Source organism: Chamaea fasciata, unplaced genomic scaffold (assembly GCF_029207755.1).
Source record: "Chamaea fasciata isolate MVZ Bird 193981 ecotype frontalis unplaced genomic scaffold, bChaFas1.0.hap1 SCAF_14, whole genome shotgun sequence".
NCBI lineage: Eukaryota > Metazoa > Chordata > Aves > Passeriformes > Sylviidae > Chamaea > Chamaea fasciata.
Genome location: NW_027094099.1, coordinates 20,179,046 through 20,188,660, shown reverse-complemented (window position 1 = coordinate 20,188,660; position 9,615 = coordinate 20,179,046). Strand labels below are relative to the sequence as shown.

The 9,615-nt window shown below is 49.9% G+C and overlaps 2 long non-coding RNA genes across 2 annotated transcripts; both read right to left on the bottom strand.

Moving 5' to 3' along the window:
- Positions 1-726: 726 nt before the first annotated feature.
- On the bottom strand, positions 727-3,824 carry LOC136296942 (uncharacterized). The gene is made up of 4 exons (XR_010723037.1): positions 3,735-3,824; positions 2,350-2,572; positions 2,123-2,188; positions 727-1,056 (listed from the first exon to the last, which is right to left on the bottom strand). It is a non-coding gene; the product is annotated as an uncharacterized lncRNA (long non-coding RNA).
- A 2,443-nt stretch (positions 3,825-6,267) lies between these two features.
- Positions 6,268-7,005, bottom strand: LOC136296648 (uncharacterized). The gene is made up of 5 exons (XR_010722980.1): positions 6,932-7,005; positions 6,812-6,853; positions 6,552-6,721; positions 6,395-6,473; positions 6,268-6,317 (listed from the first exon to the last, which is right to left on the bottom strand). It is a non-coding gene; the product is annotated as an uncharacterized lncRNA (long non-coding RNA).
- Positions 7,006-9,615: the final 2,610 nt, after the last annotated feature.

The following is a 9,615-nucleotide window of genomic DNA, read 5'->3' as shown; positions in this document are numbered from 1 at the left end:
CGCTCTCTGCCCACAGGGTGGCAGCACTGCCGCGCGGCGGCGCGGAGCGGAGCCATAAACGAACGTGCCCAGGAATGCCCTGGCGAACAGCCTCCGGAATAAATGGCCCAAAAGACCCCCGAGCACACCTGCGAGAACCCTGCCAGCAACCAGACCGAAACAAAAAAGCCTTTCGTTCAGGCTCTATTTCAATATTTTTTATCTTTGTGATTCTGATATTCACATTCATCATTACAATTCATCTTTTATATTATGTACATTATACATCATGTATTATGTTTATTATACCATTATATTTATTATATATATTAAATATAGAAAGTTATATATAAAATAATTTATTCTTTATTATGTAATGTTATAAATAATAATACATTTCATTTAAATATGATTATGTACATTATAGATGTTTATATTATGTATATTAAATATATTTATAAAACGTGTAGTATGTAATAATATATTGTGTATTTTTTATTGATATTATTTTTCATATCCTATACTTTTTGTTATTTTTCTTTTTCATTATTTTTTAAATTCGTTTGTTTATATTTTAAACGATATTTTACACTAGATGAATTCATTAACCTAACACATCAGAAACACAATTAATTTGAATTAAATGAGCCTGGTTTTCTAAGGGGTAAAGTTTTAATCTTTATTTAAATAATATGGGCATATTTTCTCTATCTGTATGGGGGTTTTTTTGTGGGTTGCGGGGGATTTTATTTTGGGGGTTTTCTTTTTTTGTTCGCTTTGTTTTGGAGTTCTTTGCTAATAAACAAGCAGGGTCGGAGAGTTACAAAATAAAACGTCTACTTTGTTTTTATTGCTCCCTCTGAAATACGCCTCGACAGCCTGGACAGCAGGCTGCTGCTGGTAACACTGTGCACGGGTAGGAGGAGACCTGGTCGGGGCTGGGAAGGAAAAAACGGCACCACGGTGGTCACAGCTTTCTCCCTTCAGGAGTTTTATGGAGCAGAAAATACAGAGCTTTTGCCAACTGCGCTCTCTGTGACATCCCGACGTCCAGCGGGCACCGAGGTCATTTCTCATCTTTCTTGCCAACAGCCAAACCCCCAGGCGCCCGGGGGAAGAAAGAGTATGGGGAGAAAAAAAAAAGGAACAAAGAAAACATGAAAAAATAAACCAAAACTATAGAAAATAATAAATAAAATTAAAATACCAAAAGAAAAAAATTTCAAAGTAACAAAAAAGTGGAAAAAAAATTTAAACAAAAAATTAAAATAAAAAACTAAAAGTAGTTTTAACAAGTAAATAAATAGCTAAAGAAATAAAATAAAAATTAAAAAACTGAAGAAAAAGTCTTTGAAAAACCACAAAACGCAACATGAAAAACCACAACAAAAGAGCACACAAATACAAAAATAACAAAAAATAAAATACAAAATTAAATAAAGGCAGCTCTCACCTCCTGCCACTGCCTAAAAAAGCGCCATGGCTTTCCTCAATTATGCAGCAATAAGGGAAACAAACCCAGTGCCCCCCAGAACAGAAGGTTTTCTAGACAATTCCCACTTCTGCTTGGAAACAAATTCTATTTTAGTGGGAAGCTCATTTTGGACAAACATCCAAATGTGCCAAGGTAGGAAAGAACCAGCCCCTTGTGTCCAAGGAACAGCAGCTAGGCCTGGATTCAGGTTTTAATGGCATTTATGTAATTAAAAATGCAGTAAATTGAACTTTACAAAGAGACGAATCGTGGCAAATAAATACTTCAAAGTTTTCTTGGGAATTCACAGAATTTTGTGGAGATGGTGCTGGACAATTGCTGATTTACCAACAGTAATTGGGTAAATTTCCTTGGAAATGTGCTCTACAAGGTACAAAAATTCCAATTAGGATGGAAAATTGGAATAAATAAATATTCCCTTACTAAAATCAGAGAGAAAATCAGAGTTATTCCTTCAATTAAAAGGAAGGAATAACATCCAAATCCAAGCCTGCCTGGAAAACAAGCTCAGGAATTTCTAACATTGAAAACTTTTGCAAGAGTCATGAAGTTGGTGAAAGTTCATGGAATGATGATTTAAAATCTGCTTCCTCTGCTCTGATTTAAAGGGAAGTGGGAATTCAACAGGTCCAGTTACTCCCATCCAACCTTGGACTGGGATAAGGCCTTCCAGTGGCTTCACTTCCTACTGGCTCTCTCCTTTTCGCCAACTACCTGCAAGAGGAAAAGCAACAGGAATAAAGTCTCAAACAGGATGGCCTTGGTCCAGGCAGACTGAGGTGCAGCTCCCAGCGAGGGAGGCCAGGCTGTGCCTCGGGGAGCTCCGGGAATCTGGGATTGCCCGTGGGATTCAAGGGCTGGAAAAGCACACCCACCTGCCAGGTTCAGTGCTGGGACCGAGCAAGGCCGGGGCTCGGGGGCAGCAGTTAGAGCTGGGACTGCAGGAGAACACCCCAAACCCGGGTTAAACATCCGGCACGACACGCAGCACGCTCCGGGAGAAACTCGGGTGGGAGAAGCCCCGGGATGCTCCACGTTCCTTGCCCTTGGCAGCTGTGCCAGGGCCTCCCTCAGAATGCTGACCTCACCGTGCAGCTCCTACAAAACAGGAGAACTTATGGAAATCACCCAGAATCCCTGGACTTCCAGTTATTAAGAACCACAGCTGCAGCGAAAGGTGCCCAAACTCTACTGCAAACCAGCAGGGCTGAGGAGACGCAGGGATTTATTCCCGAGGGGACACAAGGATCCCTCAGCCAGCCAGGATTTCTCCCAGGCTCTTCCCACTGCTCTCTAAGGACACAAACAGCAGTTTTTCCCTCGAGTTCCCCTTTCCATCAATGCCAAGACTCGTGTTCTCCTCCAACCCCAGGTTCAGGAAGGAAAGTAGGAATATTATCACTGCACAGACTGTCCAGGAGGGTGTGACTGAGGCAGCAGCACCAGCTCCCACTCCACTGCTGCTCTGGGTTCCTGAGCAGCTCCTTTCCATCCTGCCCTTCCCAGCACCATTCCCTGGGTGCCATGTCCACAGACACCTTCTCCATGCCGCTTAAAACCCACAGACACCAACAGAAAGGAGATCAAAAATCAATTCACATGTTGCTAGTCAGAGAGAATGGGAGAGGCCTAAAAATCTGCATTTATTTTAGAACACTAGAGCAATTTCTTCATGACCCTGACTATCAGTGATGGGCAGATAAACACCTTCTTTAACTTACTACCTGCAAAAACATCAAGTTTCAAGTTTAGTAAAGATAAAATTTTGCTGCAAAAATAAAAGAGGTGGGATGTTGGTGTTAGTGCTTTAACCTTCGGACATTAGCGGCTATTTGTAAAACAAATTCATTATTGAAGCAGCTAACTTGAAAATAAGGGGTTTTTACAATAAAGTTGACCAAAAAAGAGTCTCAAAATTAAGATATAGGCTGCACAAATATTTAAGAAAAAAAAAGTTGTCTTTCGTGCGTATAACCTGCCAGCCTCGCATGTTTTCAGTCCTTACCATTTATTTTTCCCAAGGTGATGATTAAAACCTTGTCAAAAGCTCAAAAAAAAAAATTCCAGGACAAGGCAGGTGTTTTCCCAAGTACCCTCAGTGTGGAGCTGTGTCAGCCACAAGTGTTTGCTCCCTCAGCCCAGCCCGGAGCAGGCTCCAGCTGCTGCCCAGGGGGGTTACCAAGGGACTCACCTGTTTGAAGCTGTAAACGCAGGTGGCCTGCACTGGAGTGCCAATAAATGTGAAATGTGTGACTCTCACCTTGAATAGCGATCGATCTTCTCAGGGGAGCCCCTCACCCAGGATGGGGGGCTCTGCCACAGATTTCATCTCTCTGCATCTGAAACAGAGTTTGGACAAAAGTCAGAGTGCTGCAGGATACCTTGACAGCTCCACACATCTTGTGGCAATCTAGGAATACCCTCTACAGTCTAACCACACCCCACATCACAAATTTCAAGCCCCCAGGACTATTACCCTCGTACCCCTACACCCAGACTGAGCAGCAAGGCAGAGCAGCTCCGGGCCAAACACACACCAACACCCGTGACACAGCACAGGACAAACGAGGGGACGCAACAGGGACAGAAAACTCTGGGCAAGAAGAATGACCCTGAGGGTCCAGAGAACTCGGAATGAGATGACCGAGGTAAGATGGAAGGTGAGCTGGCCAGGCTCAGAGAACCCTGCAGGAACAAGATGCCATCGGGATGACTTATCCCAAGAGACGCAGAGATGGATGCCCGAGAATCCTACGGTCAGAATCCTCCACCTGTCTTTGCATTCTCACAAGACCTAACCTGCCGGAATGGATCAGGGCGGTGCACGGCTGTCAATACAGCTCAGAACAAGACCTGAAAAGGCATCGGACGGGATGCTTGTGAAGAGAGATGGATTCTGATGAGTGTCCGAGCAGCTGAGACAAAGGCACCTGGCTGAGGAGCACAGAGATCAGAAATGCTAAGATTGATGCCAGGGGTTTGGACAGGCCCCTGAAAAGACTAAAGGAAAAGACAAGGCACCAAACAGACAGAGTGCACAACAGACAAGTGACACAACACACACCAGGACTGCTCTGCCCTGCACACCTCAGCACTGAGATGAAAAATGAGACTTTTCCTTCATGTAGCCTAAGGGGTCACATCTGGGACATCCCCAGCTCCAAACCCGACTCGAAAAATCCCTCCCGCTGACCCCTGCCCTGGTACCCCGCTTTCATCCCCTCTGTGGCTCCAAGCCCTCCACTTATCTCTCAAATGTCTGGGGAGGTGAATCCACGCCGGGTGCCAAAGAAGGCTGCCTCTCCCTCAGAGAAATTCCTCCTGTCACTGGGCTGCTGTCTCCTAGTCAGCTACAATAAAGAAAACCAAATATCAAAGCATAATCTTAGCTGCACATCAGCCAAAACCCAGCAGCTCTGCTACTCACCGTCTCTTAAGCAGGACCGGGTCCTCGGGCCCCATGCGTGCTTCAGCTGAGCTCGGAGGCCGACGCTCGCAGCGCCAAAGCCTTAGAGGCATTACTGGCACCGAGCCCACCCACCGTGGCCTCCATTAGGGCTGTGAGCATCCCCGGTTAGAGCAGGACAGGAACGCAGGGTGGACATCCCCGGTGAACCTCAACCCTGTGGACTCTGCCCCACCACTGTCACTTCCTGCCTGGCCCTAGCTTAGGGCTACTGCCTGCACCTCTCAGGACTTCTGGCCTTGTCTTGCGTTAGGATTGCTGCCGGCACCTGCTCTCAGGGAAACAGTGTTGGCAGCAGCGCTGTGAGGGCCGGGATGCCTGTACTCTGACTTGTATCCTAGGCTGTACCCCTGATTTTCACTGTGTGTTCTCTAGTCCTTGAGTCCTTTACCTCAGCCTCTGTGTGTATCACTGTAACCTCCCCCCTTCTGAACCCTGCTTCTTCAGAGCCCTAGACCTTGCAGCCGGGGACGCTCTGCACCGTTAGGGTCCCAAGAGCTGTCCCGCACGCAGGACAGGTACATCCACAGTTGTTCCCTGCCTACCCTAAGAAACGTGGCCCTGAGACAGGGCAGAGGCTGACAGAGCCGAACTCTTTGCGGTGGCAAAAGGCACGGAGCCTTACCAACCGCCGCCTCGAGAGGGAATCAGGAGCACTTCCACCGGCTGCGGAGAGACAGGGAATCCCAGGGTGGGTGGGGCGGGAAACCCCCGTTATCCCCAGCCCTGTTGGATCCTGCTCCCCACTATCGCTTCCTGCCTGGCCCTAGCCTGACAGTGTCTGCACAGGTCAGAGCTTCTGGTGTGTTCCTGCACTAGGGCTGCTGCCTGCACCTGCTCTCAGGGGAAGTGTGCTGGTAGCAGTGCTGTGAGGGCCGCTACACCTGTACTCTGACTTGTATCCTAGCCTGTTCCCCTGAGTTTCACCGTGTGTCCTCTAGTCCTTGAGTCCTTTACCTCAGCCTCTGTGTGTGTGGCTACACCTCCCCCCTTCTAAACCCAACTTCTTTAGAGCCCTACACCTCGCAGCCAGGCCTTCTGGCATTGTCCTGCATAAGGGCTCCTGCCTGTACCTGCACTCAGGGAAACGGGCATGTCTTTAGGGCTACTCCTTCGGGTCTGGGGTAGGGGTGGGGTCGGGCTGGTACACCTGTACTCTCAATTGGCACATCTTGGACATCCCTATCTCCACACCTGACTCAAAAACCCCTCCTGACAAGTCCTGACCCAGCACTCCACTTTCATCCCCTCTGTGGCTCTGAACCCTCCACTTATCTCTTGGACGTCTGGGGATGAGAATCCACGCCGGATGCCAAAGAAGGCCGCCTCTCCCTCAGGGAAACGCCTGCTGTCGCCGGGCTGTTGTCTCTTAGTCAGCTACAACAAAGAAAACCAAACGTGAATGCGTGATCGTAGCAGCCCATCACCCAAAACCCGACAATTCTGCTACTCACTGTCTCCTAAGCTTGCCTGTGTCCTCGGCCCCGCGCTTCAGCTGCGCTCAGAGGCCAACGCCGGCGTCGCAGGGTCTGCCTGGGTAAAGAGCAGACAAGGTGACGTGGCAGCGCTGGAACTTGAGGGGACCCTCCCTCCTTCTCCTCCCTGACTCACCTCAACTCCTCGGCCGTTATCCAAGCCTACCTGGATGGGGCCTTCACAAGGAGAAGATCAAGGCTCCATCACAGACTCCTGGAATGCTCCCGGAGGGCTCACGGGTGAGGTGACGCGGGTCTGTCGTCCCGTTGGTGAGAGGGGAGCTCGGCCTCCTGCGAGTGGACTCCCTAAAACGCACAATAACGGAGGCTTAGAGTTGCACCAGCGAGTGAGGCTTGAACAATAGCAACGGCTTCTGTCCACCCGTCACTGCTCACCTCGCCCACGTCAGCTTGACTGCTGAGATCCGGCTTCACCACCTAAAAATAAAGACAAAGAACAGAGCTGTAACACAGCCATCATTTACACCTCCCCTGCAAACAGAAACAGGGACTGACCTTCTCAGGGGAGCCCCCTCACCCAGGATGGGGGGCTTTGCCACAGATTTCATCTCTCTGCATCTGAAACAGAGTTTGGACAAAAGTCAGAGTGCTGCAGGATACCTTGACAGCTCCACACATCTTGTGGCAATCTAGGAATACCCTCTACAGTCTAACCACACCCCACATCACAAATTTCAAGCCCCCAGGACTGTTACCCTCGTACCCCTACACCCAGACTGAGCAGCAAGGCAGAGCAGCTCCGGGCCAAACACACACCAACACCCGTGACACAGCACAGGACAAACGAGGGGACACAACAGGGACAGAAAACTCTGGGCAAGAAGAATGACCCTGAGGGTCCAGAGAACTCGGAATGAGATGACCAAGGTAAGATGGAAGGTGAGCTGGCCAGGCTCAGAGAACCCTGCAGGAACAAGATGCCATCGGGATGACTTATCCCAAGAGACGCAGAGATGGACGCCCGAGAATCCTACGGTCAGAATCCTCCACCTGTCTTTGCATTCTCACAAGACCTAACCCGCCAGAATGGATCAGGGCGGTGCACGGCTGTCAGTACAGCTCAGAACCAGACCTGAAAAGGCATCGGACTGGATGCTTGTGAAGAGAGATGGATTCTGATGAGTGTCCGAGCAGCTGAGACAAAGGCACCTGGCTGAGGAGCACAGAGATCAGAAATGCTAAGACTGATGCCAGGGGTTTGGACAGGCCCCTGAAAGGACTAAAGGAAAAGACAAGACACCAAACAGACAGAGTGCACAACAGACAAGTGACACAACACACACCAGGACTGCTCTGCCCTGCACACCTCAGCACTGAGATGAAAAATGAGACTTTTCCTTCATGTAGCCTAAGGGGTCACATCTTGGTGCCCCCAACTCCAAATCTGACTTAAAAAACCCCTCCCGGTGATCCCTGCCCTGGCATCCTGTTTTCATCCCCTCTGTGAGCCATAGCCCTCCACTTATCTCTCAGGCATCCAGGGAGGCAAATCCCTGCCAGGTCCAAAGAAGGCCGCCTCTGCCTCAGGAAAATTCCTGCTGTCGCCGGGCTGTTGTCTCTTAGTCAGCTACAACAAAGAAAACCAAACATGAATGCGTGATCTTAGCAGCCCATCACCCAAAACCCGACAATTCTGCTACTCACTGTCTCCTAAGCTTGCCTGTGTCCTCGGCCCCGTGCTTCAGCTGCGCTCAGAGGCCAACGCCGGCGTCGCAGGGTCTGCCTGGGTAAAGAGCAGACAAGGTGACGTGGCAGCGCTGGAACTTGAGGGGACCCTCCCTCCTTCTCCTCCCTGACTCACCTCAACTCCTCGGCCGTTATCCAAGCCTACCTGGATGGGGCCTTCACAAGGAGAAGATCAAGGCTCCATCACAGACTCCTGGAATGCTCCCGGAGGGCTCACGGGTGAGGTGACCCGGGTCTGTCGTCCCGTTGGTGAGAGGGGAGCTCGGCCTCCTGCGAGTGGACTCCCTAAAACACACAATAACGGAGGCTTAGAGTTGCACCAGCGAGTGAGGCTTGAACAATAGCAACGGCTTCTGTCCACCCGTCACTGCTCACCTCGCCCACGTCAGCTTGACTGCTGAGATCCGGCTTCACCACCTAAAAATAAAGACAAAGAACAGAGCTGTAACACAGCCATCATTTACACCTCCCCTGCAAACAGAAACAGGGACTGACCTTCTCAGGGGAGCCCCCTCACCCAGGATGGGGGGCTTTGCCACAGATTTCATCTCTCTGCATCTGAAAGAAAGTTCGGACAAAAGTCAGAGTGCTGCAGGATACCTTGACAGCTCCACACATCTTGTGGCAATCTAGGAATACCCTCTACAGTCTAACCACACCCTACATCACAAATTTCAAGCCCCCGGGACTATTACCCTCGTACCCCTACACCCAGACTGAGCAGCAAGGCAGAGCAGCTCCGGGCCAAACACACACCAACACCCGTGACACAGCACAGGACAAACGAGGGGACGCAACAGGGACAGAAAACTCTGGGCAAGAAGAATGACCCTGAGGGTCCAGAGAACTCGGAATGAGATGACCGAGGTAAGATGGAAGGTGAGCTGGCCAGGCTCAGAGAACCCTGCAGGAACAAGATGCCATCGGGATGACTTATCCCAAGAGACGCAGAGATGGACGCCCGAGAATCCTACGGTCAGAATCCTCCACCTGTCTTTGCATTCTCACAAGACCTAACCCGCCGGAATGGATCAGGGCGGTGCACGGCTGTCAATACAGCTCAGAACAAGACCTGAAAAGGCATCGGACTGGATGCTTGTGAAGAGAGAGGGATTCTGATGAGTGTCCGAGCAGCTGAGACAAAGGCACCTGGCTGAGGAGCACAGAGATCAGAAATGCTAAGACTGATGCCAGGGGTTTGGACAGGCCCCTGAAAGGACTAAAGGAAAAGACAAGGCACCAAACAGACAGAGTGCACAACAGACAAGTGACACAACACACACCAGGACTGCTCTGCCCTGCACACCTCAGCACTGAGATGAAAAATGAGACTTTTCCTTCATGTAGCCTAAGGGGTCACATCTGGGACATCCCCAGCTCCAAACCCGACTCGAAAAATCCCTCCCGCTGACCCCTGCCCTGGTACCCCGCTTTCATCCCCTCTGTGGCTCCAAGCCCTCCACTTATCTCTCAAATGTCTGGGGAGGTGAATC